The sequence below is a fragment of the Haliaeetus albicilla genome, chromosome Z (assembly GCF_947461875.1).
Source record: "Haliaeetus albicilla chromosome Z, bHalAlb1.1, whole genome shotgun sequence".
In the NCBI taxonomy this organism is placed as follows: Eukaryota; Metazoa; Chordata; class Aves; order Accipitriformes; family Accipitridae; genus Haliaeetus; species Haliaeetus albicilla.
In genome coordinates, this window is record NC_091516.1 from 72,389,887 (window position 1) to 72,405,281 (window position 15,395).

Below are 15,395 nucleotides of genomic sequence, written 5' to 3' on the forward strand. Positions count from 1 at the left end.
CCGTAAATAAAAGTGTATCTGTCTTGCTGTGTTGTAATACAGTAAAAGGCTCTGTCTGCTGGTGGCAAGGTGAAGGTTTTGTTGCCTGCCACAAGCACTAAAATCTCATTGCTTGGGATCTCTCTTAGTATTGATTTTAAAAGCAGCACTCAGCAAGTATCAAATTATTAATCCAACCAGTAACTTCACAGTTTATAACTCTTAGGGCTTTTTTTATGTTGCCCTACGAAGACACATGATGTGAAAATAAATAAAGCAAAGGGGTGAGTTCTGGTTTTTTGAATAGCTTCAAGGGGAGTGGGAAGGAAGAACTGGAAAGCTGGGAAAGAAATAGGGAAACTGTTGCATGCTGTGAATAGTCTCGAAAATCTGAGTCACTGTTCCCACCATCAGGTCCAGGTGTGACTACAGCTGCTCACCTGTGCTGAGTGCTTATCACTCAAGGGGAAGGAGCAGGGACAGGCTCATTCGCATGGAATTGCAGCTAAATGAGGAAATTCCCATCTCGAGGGCCACTGCTTCGTTAGAAACCAACTTTGCAGAAATGTTAAGTATGATTTAATTTCTGTTAAATAGGTACAGCATTTTAACTGGGCCAGTACTCCTGGATTTTGGGGATTTTTGGTCCAGTTTTGCTGTCGAACTGAATGTACTGCTGCTGCACAATACCTCGTGGGATGATGAATTTTGGGCCAGAGAGACTCTTGTGTGCGCAAGTTGATGGATTCTTGACAGAAATGTCCATGTACTGCTTAGTTTGAGATATAGTCAATCTAATGTGTTTTTGTACAGGCAGGATAAATAATATAATTCCTGCCAATGGGAATGGGACCTATTAATAGCCTGGCACTTGGAGCTAGTTTATGAGCACTGGGGAGCATGGCGTAGTAGATCTATATTAATTTTATTTCCTTAGCTCTCTCCTTGTGCACCTGGGGTATATTACCTTGTTTTATGCAGTAGAACACAGAATCATAGAATACTTTGGGTTGGAAGGGACCTTTAAAGGTCATCTAGTCCAATCCCCCTGCAATGGGCAGGGACATCTTCAACTAGGTCAGGTTGCCCAGAGCCCTGTCCAACCTGGCCTTGAATGTTTCCAGGGATGGGGCATCTAGAACCTCTCTGAGCAACCTGTTCCAGTCTTTCTTTTACTACCCTCATTGTAAAAAAACCCCCTTCTTCCTTGTATCTAGTTGAGATGTTTGAGCCTCTGTTACTCTGTCTACAACTTTTAATTTCTGGAGAAAAACAGTCTCTTAACAATTTTTGGCAGGTTTAGAAGAGGAGCTTTAGAAGAGAAGATTATGTTGAGATTGGCTGCCCTTTCTAGGTTGCTATACCATTTGGTATTCGATCCTTGCAGCTGCTGCCTCTGATGTGATATTGTCACTCCTAATGCTTCTGATAAAGTGCAATTCTGGAAGAGAACATAACTTAATTTCAGGATGGATGGCCACTTCGTGATGTCCATGATGCTACATTGTGAATCTGACTGGAAAATGCATTACCTTGAGGACTCCATACTGAAATGAACCATTAATGAAAGTGCAGGAGACTCCCAAAAAGCAGCACAGAGTGGTACAGGTGTGACAATCAACTCGATGGTCACTTTGAAGGAAGAACAGCTTAATCCCCCCTGCTTTTCCATCAGGATAGGGGCCTTTTTATATGTCGTTAAGGCCTTAGAGCTATGTTCTTGTATTTGGTCATCTGCACAAATTAAAATCACAGTAAAATCGCCCTTGAAAAAAAAGGTGGTTGAGCTTCCATTGATTTTGAACTACCATTTCTTCAGTTTCCAGAGATGGGTGTTTCAGAATTAAGTTCATATGAAAGCAAACAATCTTACTTTAGAGCAAGAAAGCAATTTTTGGAGAACAGGGCATTGACCCAAGTAGCAACTGGAATGGATGAAGTGCTGCAGTTAGAAAAGGCAATAGCCACTACAGCCAGTATGAATAGTCCCCTAGACTAATACTGTGTTAAGGTCATCTACACCTATTTTGTTTGCCATCATGTAATTAGATTTGGTATTCTGTGTTTTAATAATTGTTTTCTGTGCTCTCAGCATTGCTTAGTTTGGCACTGTAGGATTTCGGGAAGTTATTATTAGGTTTTATGATTCAGAAAATAACTCTAAAACCCCTTCTGTGTTCTCTGCCAGATTTGTTGGGCAAATCTTGTCCAGTGTATGCAGGTCTCCATAGGAAATGCCACTTAGCAGTGAGCAAATGGGCATAGTTGCAAGGGCACTTGGTCAGCAGCAACATAAGGCTGTGTTATATACAGTCCTGTGTGCCTCATCTTGGATACGGGTATTGTAATTCTTCAAGGAAAATGCTCCAGGATACTGAGGGTGGATAGAAAAAAGGCTGAGGTCAACTACTGCAACCTGCGGCTGAACTACCAGGAAAAGTTTATGCATCCAATGACTGAAAGGTGGGGTTGATATTGGGACTCTTTCCTATCTTCTGTTTTTACTTACATTTCTGGGGTTTACATCAAATGGTTTACATGCTTCTTCTGCACACTCATCAATACCTGGGAGCGTGTATGTGTTAGATACTGCAAAGAAATTGAATCATGAATAATTCAGTTTATTATTAATAGCTGACTCCAGTTTGGGGTAATTCATTCACCAGAACGGACTTAATTGTGTAGATTGTTTCAATAAACCACCAGAAAAATGACTACATCAGTCCTGTCTCTGAAGCATCCTGTTAAAAATCTGCAATCCTACAGAATTTGGAGCATCCTACAGAGCATTAATGAAAGAGGAAAAGTTTATGCATGCTTAGCGATTCTGGTCAGATATGGTACCTGCAGGTCACATATTCCCTTGGAGAATAAAATATATCTACAAGTTTCACACTGCCAGTTGTTGCAGAAGTACTGTATCGTTCTTTGGACTTTCATTTCAAAGCAAGATGGATCAAGGAGAAAAGAATTAAATGAGAGAAAAAGATAGCGAAGGGTTCATTAGGCTTATTCCCAAATGAGCACCTTGCAATTCACTGCACTTGGCTTTTTTAACTTGCTGCTGCTGCTACTCTTCTGACCCCTTGGGACTGTGCATTGCTTCAATTCCTGGTTCTTTCTCCAGTTTAATCTCAGCAATTGTGCATTTGTTTGTCACTTGTAATGCATTTCGTATTTCTGCTCTGTAGAGAGGATTAGGAGGTGTTTTAGGGAAGGAAGGTAGCCTCCAAGACACAGAGCATTTAAGATTAGTTCAGCAGTTGCTTTTTCATAAGCCAAAACTCTTGAGAATATTTAGGAAAATTGCTTAGAAACCTATGAAAAAGCTTAAAGTTTCGAGGTCACCAAGGTAAGGACAGTGTTGGAAATGCTTTAATTTCTAATGTCTGCTAAACTAGAGCTATCTGGAATAGCACAACAAAGTTTTACACTAACACAGTAAAAAGGGGCTGGAGCTTTCTGATTGTTATCTCACAGCAGCGAGCAACTTGGATTTCCATAATGCTTTTCACAAAGTGGAACATCTTGTAGCGCTTTGCAAAGCATTTAATTACTGGTAATGCTGATGCTGCAATTCTCTGGCCTAACATTTAAAGGCAACATCAGAAACAACAATATTCTTTATGTTTTAAGTAGTAACATTTGGAAACCTTTCAGCTTTCAAGAGCAATCCTTGGCTTCTGGAAGGTCAAAAAGTACTGGAGACAGCCACGGTTAAGTTCAACCATACCCTTGTATTCCTCAGCTTGCAGAAGCTGTTTTAATTAGGGGAGGAATGTTACGATGAAGTGGGATTTTAATAGCCAGTCTCTGAAGTGCTAAAACATTTCTGCAGGAAAGGGGTTTGTGTTGTGTGGGTTTTTCCCTTTTATGCTTTCCAGTGTGAGGATTAACAAAGTGGTGGTGTAAATATGGCAGTTACTCTGTGCTCCAGAAAAACCTCTGCAAAGTGTTGTGCTTTAAAGCCTGCTTCCATAGAAAGGAGGAACCTTAATTTGGCATTGGAATCATAGAATCGTCAATTGTAGAATAGTTTGGGTTGGAAGGGACCTTTAAAGGTTGTCTAGTCCAACCCTCCTGCAATGAGCAGGGACATCTTCAACTAGATCAGGTTGGTGCGAGCCCCATCCATAGAGTCATAGAAGGGTTTGGGTTGAAGGGACCTTCAAAGACCATGCAGTCCAACCCCCCTGCCATGGACAGGGACAGCTTCAACTAGGTCAGGTTGCTCAGAGCCCTGTCCAACCTGACCTTGAGTGTTCCCAGGGAGGGGGCATTGACCACCGACCTGGGCAACGTGTTCCAGTGTCTCACCACCCTCACTGTAAAAAATTTATTCCTTATATCTAGTCTGAATCTACCCTCTTAATTTAAAACCACTGCCCCTTGTCCTATTGCAACAAGCCCTACTAAAATGTCTGTCCCCACCTTTCTTTTAAGCCCCCTTTAAGTATTGAAAGGCTGCTGTAAGGTCTACCCAGAGCCTTCTGTTCTCCAGGCTGAACAACCCCAACTCTCTCAGCTTGTCCTCATAGGAGATGTGCTCCAGCCTTCTGATCATCTTTGTGGCCCTCCTCTGGACCCACTCGAGCAGGTCCATGTCCTTCCTGTAATGACATCCTGCTCATCTCCACACCAAATATAGTCAAGAGAGGTTGAACATCTCCCTGGAGAAGGCAGAGGGACTGAGCAGAGGGTCTCGCTTGTCTTAATTCAGTGGGTGGGAAGATCTGGTGTGCTGCCGTCAGGTACATGATGGTGTCAAGAGCAGTGCAGAGAGGTTTCCTATGATGGATGAGGATTTGAAGATTAAAACCAACACCTGTCAGGAAAGGTTCAGGCGTAGTTGATCCTTCCCATGCATAAAATGAGAACTTGTCAGTTAAATAAAATATTTATGGGGAAAGGGAGAGAATTTACAAATACCATGAGAGCCGTACAGCAGCATACTTAACAGCTGAGAGGTATGACACACGTGCTGTGTGTTATATGGAAAGAAAAAACATGTTTCCTAACAAATGCTAGTTCTATGTGTGTGGGAATTGTGCTAAATAGTGATGCCTGTGAAGCTGGACTCCCTTTTGCTTGCCAGATGCTGGATGAAAAAATAGAGCTTTCTGGTGCTCAGTCTTAGTGTGCTGGACAATTCTAAATAGTCTTCCATTTTTAATATTAATTCACATACAGTAGAGTCTTTTGGGAGAATGGGAGTGGTGAGCCCCTTATTTGAGATTTATAGTGGTGCTTGCTCTTGCCCTGAAACACCAGCTCATTTTCCTCTTGAATTAGATAAGTTCTTAGTGTTGGAAATCACTGTGTATTATTATTTTTTTAATGTTGTGGATTTTTTTGGTGGTGTTTCCTATCTGTTCCAATTTAACTGGAATAAGGTGTTTAAAGGAGATTACATAGATGTACTTATTTATGCACAACATAAACAGCCTGAATGTGTACCTACAGCTAATTTCTAGAACAACCATGTGGGGCATGATATAACCTGGTGATGTTAAGTAAGAGGCACCCTCCACCTCTTTTTCTAGTCACAGGCTTGACCTCAGATGAAGAGAAGAAATATGACGTGTTTAAAAATAAATAAATAAATAAATAAAACCATATTTGGATACAAACATTTCTAAACTCTATTCAGCCAGGCTCACTGAGCACTGATTAAATATTCAGCAATACACTTCTCATTTCTAAAAATACTTTGTCTCCAAGCACTGTCATTTAAGAAATTTCTCCGGGGGGGGGGGGGGGGGGGGACCAAACTCCTTTTAGCTACACCAGAGCTCTCCAGAAACAGCCACTGTAGATGGTGCGTGATTTATCAACTGCTGGAATCCACACCGTGCTCCTGCTAAGGGTCAAGATCTCTGTGTTAGAGCAAGAGTGTTTCAGTTGGTATTTCTTAGCCCTGTTCTGAAATGGAAGCCTCTTTATTTGTTTATTATTGCTTGGGTCATAAAGACAAACTACCTCATCCGGAAGAGGCTGCCATTCTCTGCTGCAGAAATCAAGATAAGCTACAAAACCAGAGTTAATTGGCCCTCGTAAATAGTTTGCCTTTGCTGACAGCTCCTGTGGTGCATATTATGCGTATCAGCAGCAATAAGACGTTATGTAGTTTTATAATCCAATTCAAAATAGTTTAAAAAACAAACAAACAAAACCACAACCAAAAAATCCCACCAAAACCTAAAATGCAGGCTTTGTTTCCTTTTTTTTTTTTTTTTTTAAATCCTCTCCTCCTCTGTCATTTTTAATTCTATTAACAAGCAAAACCTGGAGGCTTAGATTACATTTCAGTGATTTTTTTCTTTTTTATAATTATTTTAATTTTCCCCCTCTGGTTTTTTATGTTGTTGTAGGACTCCATTGTCATCTTATCCTATCTGCAGGACAAAAACAAACTTACCATCTGGCAATCTCAACTTTTACATCCATCAGTCTTCACTTCAGTCCTTTTTGGAGGATTACAAGCATTTCACAAATGAGGTGCTCTCTAGGGGCCAAGAGTGAGTCGCTTTTCTAGCCAGTATTGGGTTTTGTCTCCTTTATAGCAGATGCTTATACAATTATAGAGACTTGTTCCCTTTCTGTTGAAGGCTGCAGATCTTGCCAAATGTCTATCCATCTGTCTTGCCAGAGCACTTGAGTCTTCCTGTGTAGGAAGACCACAAAAAACCCACAAAAAAAACAACAAAAAACCCCCCCAAAACTCCTAACCCCCCTGAACAACAAAAAAACCCCACCAAAAAAAAACCTCTTAAGTCTGCTCTTCAAAGCCAGACTCAGTGTTGTGTCTGAGGGACGCTTAGTGGTCAGGAATTAATTGATACAGAAGTATCGTCTCTTTTGTGGTAGAGGGGTCACTTGCATGGTATTCATATTTGAAAAAGGAAAAGAGTAGCCTTTTAAGCATTGCTTGGCAGATTATTTTCTAATTAAATATTTAACATTTATTTCTGAAGGGAATGGTGGTAACTTTTGATGCTCAGTTTGCTAAAACCTTTGAGGAGCTTGATATTTCTTTTTTTTTTTTTTTTGTCCCCCAAATGCTTCTGAATCCTTTATCTACAAAGGTCAAAGAAACACTTAATATGCTAGTTTCTTTTATTTCCCCAGTCTGCTGTATCTTTTGTGTTTTGAATAAAAATGTCAGTCTAGATTAACTTTTGGCATCTTTTTTGTCCTTCAAAGGCAGCGTATCAGCTTTTCAACATGTTCTGGCCAGCGACAAATACAGTTTAAGCTGGAATAAAACTCATGCACACCACCACGTGGTAGTACATTAACAACCTTCTTGAAGAGTTTTGGTTTGTACAGATGTCTGAAGTGTGTGTTAATTGTCTTGATGAATTTTTTGAACTAATATGTCATCTTTGAATATATAACCAGCAAGATCCATTTGGATCAAATTGCTTCTCAGCATATCTTTGCCTTGCTACAAGAATTTTCTATCTGCAGCACAAATATGCTTCTTGAACACCATCCCGGTTATTAAGGCAAATTAAGAATAATGGTAGAGCCTGTTGAGCAAGTTCCATGTGTAGCATGGGCTGATTAATAAGCAGCACACAGGATTATGAACAGTCTCTATAGCTTTACATTAATAAAGGGAAATATTCCATTGCTTCCTTGCACAGTGCAGTTATCTGGTGAGATGCACTTAAATGCAACAATCCTAAAGGGATTCTTGATATTAGGCTGGTCTGAGGCGAGGGGAAGAGCAGGACTGCTGGGTTGTAGGAGAACCAAAGAAGTTGCATTTTGGTAATGCCAAGGCAATTGCTAGAAGCTATTCACTGACCCTCTGCATTTTGGGGCTGTAAAGCTAAACCATTTGGCAATCAAGGAGAAAATAGATGAGCTGGCAATTATCACAAAGGCTCAGGAATACCTTGCATTTTTTAACGTGTAATTTTGGACCTTTGGGCAAGGCACAGTAAAGTGCCAGTCTTTATAACTGCTGTATATATATGTTTACAGTGGACTTGTTTCTTATTGCTATGCTGACCGAGGTGGCATCCCCTGACAAGTGCACTCAGCAAGAAGTATTTTCTTACAAACTTCTGATTTTTGGCACCTATGGCTTCCTGATTTTTCTGCATTAATCAGGGAAGGTGGTAGAGAGAGATCCTGCTTCAAGCTAATAGAAGAAATTGCGAACCAAGAGGAAAGGAACACACAGTAAACTTTGCACAATTGTTCTGAACAACTGCAATTAAAAAAAAAAAAAGTCATTAATCTTGATGCCTAGGGGTTTATAAGTCTCTTTGGAAACTGATGCATGCTGGGCAAGAATGCTTGGCTTTGTGATATGGTTTTGTTACTTTGTGCAGCACACGACCGAGACTGGCATGTTTTTTCTTCCTCACAGCTCTTCTGTGGATTTAAGTCCCAGCAGCAGGGCAGAAGGTAGAGATGATGGGGAAACACTGAAAAAAGACCCCAAATGTTGCACTTGTGTTGCAAAGCAGAGCCCTACCATGTGTTGATTGCATTTTGTTGGTCGTTCTTCATCCTGCCTCATTTGCCGTGCTATCTGCAGATGGTGCATTGTCTCTTCATGACGGCAGTAGAGCTTGTGGGGCCCCCCAAATGCGTTGGAATTTGGGATGCTGCTTTGATAAAGAAATTACAATGTGTTTTTTCTTAAACAGAAAAGGAAGGTGTCAAGTGGTACAAACCAAATGGTCCTCTGCTTATAGTCAAAATCTTTGTTTATCTCTGGGCTGGTCATGCCTAAGCCCTGTCCCAAAGTGAGGTGTGCATCACATTTCAGAGGAACATGCTTAGCTTTCACCTGATACCCTTTGCAGCCCGGAATAGTTGTTCTCTCTAGGTGCTGCTGCCTTAGAAATACTCAGAGCTGTCAAGAGATAAAGGCAGTTGCATGCTCTTCAGAGATGAAACAGCAATTGAGAGGGAGACTGAGGAAGTATCACCGCCAGTTTTCAACAAGAGAGACTTCCCAGTGGCTAACAAAATGGCTTTCAGTGATGCATTGCAGAGATCAGCTGATAAAGCACGCTTTACTGCATTACAGAAGAGTCTTTCCATCCCAGTAGACTGATTTGTCTCAAGTATACCTCTGTCAGTGCCAGCAACGAATGAGTTGTTCAAATGCATTAATATTAAACCAATTGGGATGTTCCAATTAATTCCTCAAATGCAAATGGGCAGGACTGCAGATTAAGTGTAGAGTACTTTCTTTCCTTTTGAGCAAAGACATTTATTTAAAGTCTTGCTGAAACAGTTTAAAGCAGCCTCCTTGTTATTAGGGACTACATTTTGGGCACCCACAGAGGGGTAACTTGATTTATCTTGCACTGTGTAAAGGTGAAAGGAATTGCATAAAGGGGAAAAAAAAAAATCATGATGTTAAGTTGATCTCAGCACCCTAGTACAGAGTTAGAAAGGAGGAGAGTGATTAGCTTCACGATGGTTGTGCTGAAATCCATTGCTAAGTGACTAGTCTTCAATGTGCTAACAACTACTGGGAAGAAGGGAAGTTTGAGAAGAATGGAATATTTCTGTAGAAAAAGACATATTTTTCTATGCAACTCACTTTCTTCATATTGAACCAAAGGTGATTTTCATATGAATATTATTCTTTTGTTAACATACTTTCTACAAATACTATCATTTCTTTGTCAAGAGTAATGACATACCTGCCTGCATACATACTGAGCATGCAATTTTATGCTTGTTAGACTTTGAATGGTGGGAACAGTGGTGGCATGGGATTTGTAATGAAATTATTGTGTGCCAGCCTTGTTATAAGTGTCATTAGCTGTCATCAATTGTAAAACATTTTGGGCTAGTTAAAGAGTGGAAACAGTAGAGTTTTAACACTTAGTGTTGAACATCTTCTCATAGCAAATGCCTAATAGTAGTAGGTGGACACTTCATTACTTGTTGTTTCCCTTCATAGAAATCCCACTTTTCCCTCTTTCAGTAATGCAAGAGAGAAGAGCTGAGGCATAATGATTTCTTTTTAAGAATGCAGCACTGTGACACGTAGTATCACAATCCGACATTGATTCAACAGTGACTCAAAGCAAAGAACACTCCAACCTGAGTCATCCACAGCATCTCCTACAGCCGGTCCTTATGTTCATCTCGGTGGGTTTCCGTGCAGGCTTGGCCTGCAGACAGTGCTGTTTGGTTTGAGGTCACAATTCACGTGGGACAGGCACCGTGCTGACATTTTAAGAGGAGGCTGGGAAATGGTCTCTAAGTAGAGGCAGCGGATGGCACTGGGAGAAGTAGATGTTCTTCTCTTTCCAGCAGCAACAGCAGTTTATAGTATCTGTGGTGCGAAACGTGACTGGTGCTTAGGGACGTGGTTTAGTGGTGGAATTGGCAGTGTTAGGTTTATGGTTGGACTCAATGATCTTAAAGGTCTTTTCCAACCTAAATGATTCTATGATTCTTCAGGATTTTTAATGCCACTGAAGAAGCCTGCAAGTAAGGTCAATATTTTTTGTGTTCCCTGCTCAGTCTGTCATAGTATGGTTTAGGGCGTCAATCTTCTACAGCTCTTTCCATGCAGTTTGCTTAACGTTGCAGCTGAATATATTTCCAAATAATATCAAGTTGCATAATGACTGTGGTCTGGTTAGTGTGAATTAATGGTCCGTAATGATAGCAAGAATGGGAAAGGCTGCAGAAGTGGTTTCAGAAAGTAATATTATGTGGGGACAAATTGCTGTAGTGTGTGTGGTAGGTTTTGGTGGTGTTTGTTTAGTTTGCATTTCAATGGTTTGATGTTATTTGCAATATGAATGTTTATACAAGTAGTAAGCAAGTAAAGCCCAACTGCTGGTATTTCATCTGCTTTATCCTAGAGCAGTTTCCTACTGGGGACTGTGCATGTATTATTGTACAACCGTAGCTGCGCACCCAAGATTTCATTTTACAGCCTTGTAACAGAGACCCAGTGCACAGGCACAGCACTGCCACTTCCAATCGCGATGCCAAAGCTCTTTCCTATGCAAGAGGTTTTATTAATTCATAAAGTTAGTAAATAATTGTGCAGAACTCTGGATTCTTCTCCACAGAGAAAACTCTGCAGTTTTCCAGGTACTTCCCAAACATCTGCCTTCCAGCTTTGAACTCAGAAGAATTTTCACAGTCCTGCTAGGAAAGCTCATGTAACAGCCATGCAATTAGGGGTTGCCATTGCAGGTGGATCCCCAGCTAATAGCAACAGGGATTCTGCTCCTCAAGGCATTGGGAAAGGGCTGCGTTGTCCCTTCCTACTGCCTGTTGCCAACAGCAAACACCTCACTCTAAGGTATACAAATATATGTCAAACATGAGAGTTCATGAATCATCGCTGGAAAGGAATAATAATTGATAGAGGACTTAGTGTGATGAAATCGGTCTTTTAAATAGCTTGCAGAAGGGCTAAGCGCTGTCGAAATCCCACAATTAATAAGTCAGTCCTTTGAGCACGGTTCGGTGAACAGTAAATGCATTTTTCCATTTGTTTTGCAGAGAAAGTGGGTGAGTTCTTGTGGTTTGAAAAACTGTCTTGTATTCAAAGACTGAGTAATAAATTTCTAATTTGTTTTCCCCTTACTCATGTCTGACATTCGCTTGACCTCCTGCCACTGCTTGTTTCCACTCTTTCATTAAGACTGCTTTAAGAGAATCTGTGAGTCCTTTTAACAGCATAATAGAGCTGTCTCAATATATTTCCTCCTACAGAATCATAGAACAGTTTGGGTTGGAAGCGACCTTAAAGATTGTCTAGTTCCACCTCCCCTGACATGGGCAGGGACACCTTCCACTAGGCCAAGTTGCTCAAAGCCCCATTCAGCCTGGCCTTGAACACTGCCAGGGATGGGGCATCCGCAACCTCTCTGGGCAACCCGTTCCAGTGCCTCACCACCCTCACAGGGAAGAATTTCTTCCTTACATCTGATCTAAATCTACTCTCTTTCAGTTTAAAGCCATTACCCCTTGTCCTATCACTACATGACCTTCTAAAAAGTCCCTCTTGAGCTTTCTCATAGGCCCCCTTTAGGTACTGGAAGGTTGCTATAAGGTGTCCCTGGAGCCTTCTCTTCTCCAGGCTGAACAACCCCAGCTCTTTCAGACCCCAGCCCCAACTGTCTTCATAGGAGAGGTGCTCCAGCCCTCTGATCATGTTCATGGCCCTCCTCTGGACCCACTCGCACAGGTCCACGTCTTTCTTACGCTGGGGGCCCTGCAGCTGAACACAGTACTTCAGGTGGGGGTCTCATGAGAGTGGAGTAGAGGGGGAGAATCACCTCCTGCGACCCGCTGGTCACTCTTCTTTTGATGCAGCCGAGGATACAGTTGGCTTTCTGGCCTGCGAGCGCACATTGCCAGGTCATGTTGAGCTTCTTGTCAACCAACACCCCCAAATCCTTCTCAGGGCTGCTCTCAATCCATTCTCTGCCCAGCCTGTATTTGTGCTTGGGATTGCCCTGACCCATGGCAGGACCTTGCACTTGGTCTTGTGGAACTTCATGAATATTTATGAAAAGTGTGTAGTGCTTTAATGGCAATACTGTAATTCCTTTGGGGTTGCTATGCAGTGATAAAAAGCTGTTCCAGCAGTCTTGACCGATAAGTCAAGATCATCCAAGAGGTGCCACGAAACTTAAGTGCTGGGACAATTTCTTCTTGCAGCCAAGACTGGAGTCAGAAAAGCTTTTGCAGTGAGCTGTAGAATACTTGCTTTTAATTCTTCATACAAATTTCTCCGTGGTTCTTTTGGCATAGACTGGTGCAGGGGGTTGATCCTTCCCAGGTGCGGGACTTTGCACTTCTTCCCCTTGTTGAACTGCATGAGAACTGCCAGCCTATTTCTGCAGCCTGTCAAGATAAACAGCTAGTTGCACTGAATTAGTCGAAAGAAATACTAGAACTTGCTTGTGTTCTGTTATCATTGTTTGGAATGGAGTGGATAATTTCATAAAGGGAAAAATCATAAATAAATTTGTTAATTCTTTTGGAAACACTACAATAGCTAATATAGTAAACACACAGCAAATTGTCCTTGCTGATAATTGTGTGAGAGCTTTCACTGAAAAAATGCACTAATATCAGACTTTGGTAGTCTGTAGAGATCCCCCTGTGTCAGATCATAAAGTGCAGCACAATTTGCATTGTGTGTGCTGTTTGTAAACCTAAATGTGGAAGGTCACAGCTGTGATATCAGGGGAGTTTCATGCAGGTTTGGCTGAAGGGGTCATGAGGTGTTATAAGCCCTTGCAATGGTTGCACACGCCTCTTGAAAGCTGCCTTGTGATGGAAGAAAGTATCTATCACCTCTACGTTACACCAGTCTAAGCAGAATCATAGAATCATCATAGAATGATCATAGACCTTGAGTGTTTCCAGGGAGGGGGCATTGACCACCAACCTGGGCAACCTGTTCCAGTGTCTCACCACCCTCATTGTAAAAAATTTATCCCTTATATCTAGTCTGAATCTACCCTCTTAATTTAAAACTATTGCCCCTTGTCCTATCGCAACAAGCCCTACTAAAAAATTTGTCCCCATCTTTCTTCTAAGCGTCCTTTAAGTATTGAAAGGCGGCAATGAGGTCTTCCCCGAGCCTTCTCTTCTCCAGGCTGAACAACCCCAACTCTCTCAGCTTGTCCTCACAAGAGAGGTGTTCCAGCCCGCGGATCATCTTCATGGCCTCCTCTGGACCCGCTCAAGCAGGTCCATGTCTTTCCTGTACCAAGGACCCCAGAGCTGGGATCTCATCAGAGCGGAGTAGAGGGGCAGAATCCCCTCCCTCAACCTGTTGGTCACAAGTAGGAAATGCAAATTCAGTGCTAAGATTTTTGTTGCAAAGTCTTTTGTCTGAGGGCTGCAACAAAGTTGAGTTTGTTGTATTTCATGCAGCTGCCGTGTGAGCATCGCTTCAGTGGAAGTCAGACAACCCTGTCGCTTGTCTTTTATGCAAAGCAGTGGTATCTGGCTCTGAAGCCTGCAGGGAGATGCGCCGTCTTTCGCAGGTACGTTTATCGTGATGCCGCAGCTCCCAGCACTGCGGCACTTCGGCAGCATGCCATTCGTAATTGGCCCCTTTTTGCTATTTTTAGCATCGGTGCCTTAGATCGCTGGCTTCTACACAGAGACTCGTGGAGCTTTGGGCAATCCCTTCTCCCTCAGTGTTAACAGCAATTGCACTAACAAAGCTTCATGTCAAGGGTTTTACATAGGCATGTGTCGGGGTTTAACCCCAGCCAGCAACTAAGCACCCCAGCTGAAACCAGGACAGCATGCAAGACCATACTTTTTTTTTCTTTTTTTTTCTTTTCTTTTGTCTTTTTTTCTTCTCTTTTTTTTTCTGCCTTTCTTCCTTTTCTTCCTTCCTTTTTTCTTCCTTCCTTTTTTCTTCCTTCCTTTTTTCTTCCTTCCTTTTTTCTTCCTTCCTTTTTTCTTCCTTCCTTTTTTCTTCCTTCCTTTTTTCTTCCTTCCTTTTTTTCTTCCTTCCTTTTTTATTTCCTTCCTTTTTTATTTCCTTCCTTTATTTCTTCCTTCCTTGTTGTTCAGAAAACTGTTTTAGAAGGCATCACAGTTTGTTGTGATGACAGGAAACTAAATTCACCTTAGAAATTAGGACCATGCCGGAGCGACCAGATTAGGCAAGACTGCAGAATGCGCAGGGATGCTTCATTGCGTATCCAAATACTTGATGTTAAATGAGTGAGGGGCAATTAACCCTACTCCAAATATTAACTGTCCATATCAGAATGAAGTTATACACTACGGAGACTTAAGACCCTTGACTCATCTTCCCGTCCTCTTTACCCAGAGAGGGATATTTTATGGCATTTTATGGTATTTTATGTTACAGTGGTTAAAGTATGTCTAGAAACTATCCACAAAAGGTCTACCCAGGCCCTTCTAATAAGATGATTTTGGTTTAAGCAGCAAAAGTTTCCCTTTTCAGTGTCATAAAGAGCCATCTGTGGTTTTTATTGTCTTGTAAAATATGTCACCAAATTGCTTCAAGACTACCCTAAAATAAAAACTCCAACTGCCTCTTTGAGGAGTTGAGAGAGTCTTAAAGCTTGAGCTGCAATTTTCTTTGGTGGTTGGTGCATGGTGTTTTACACAGTCCTCTGCTTCTATCATGCCTCTTTTCCTAAATTTCCAGACACTCAAAGAGCAGTATTTTTGCTTTGATGAAAGGCTTCAACTTTTCCACCTCCTGGTGGGGAAGTTCTGACTTACCGTTTCTGACATGGAGCTACAAACTTTCATGATTTTGCGGGCATTAATCCACCAGACCCAATGGGGCTAAGGACCTCTTCCATCAGGGATCTAATTTGCCTTTCCTGAGTAAGAAGGTTTGATCTAAACTGTACAGCATTTTTCTACTATGATCATTATGTCCTTCCCTCAAAGGAATA

At 41.6% G+C, this 15,395-nt stretch overlaps 1 protein-coding gene across 3 annotated transcripts in view; it reads left to right on the plus strand.

Moving 5' to 3' along the window:
- LOC138683695 (leucine-rich repeat and fibronectin type III domain-containing protein 1-like protein) overlaps positions 1–15,395 on the plus strand; it is a 59,383-nt gene that overhangs the window by 22,579 nt on the left and 21,409 nt on the right. Inside the window, exon 2 of one of the 3 annotated variants that reach the window (XM_069775792.1) lies at positions 13,879–13,991. The exons of the other annotated variants lie outside the window; for them this stretch is intronic. The gene's annotated coding sequence lies outside the window, so the exon portion shown is untranslated. The remainder of the gene's footprint in view (positions 1–13,878; positions 13,992–15,395) is intronic. 3 annotated transcript variants of the gene reach the window in all.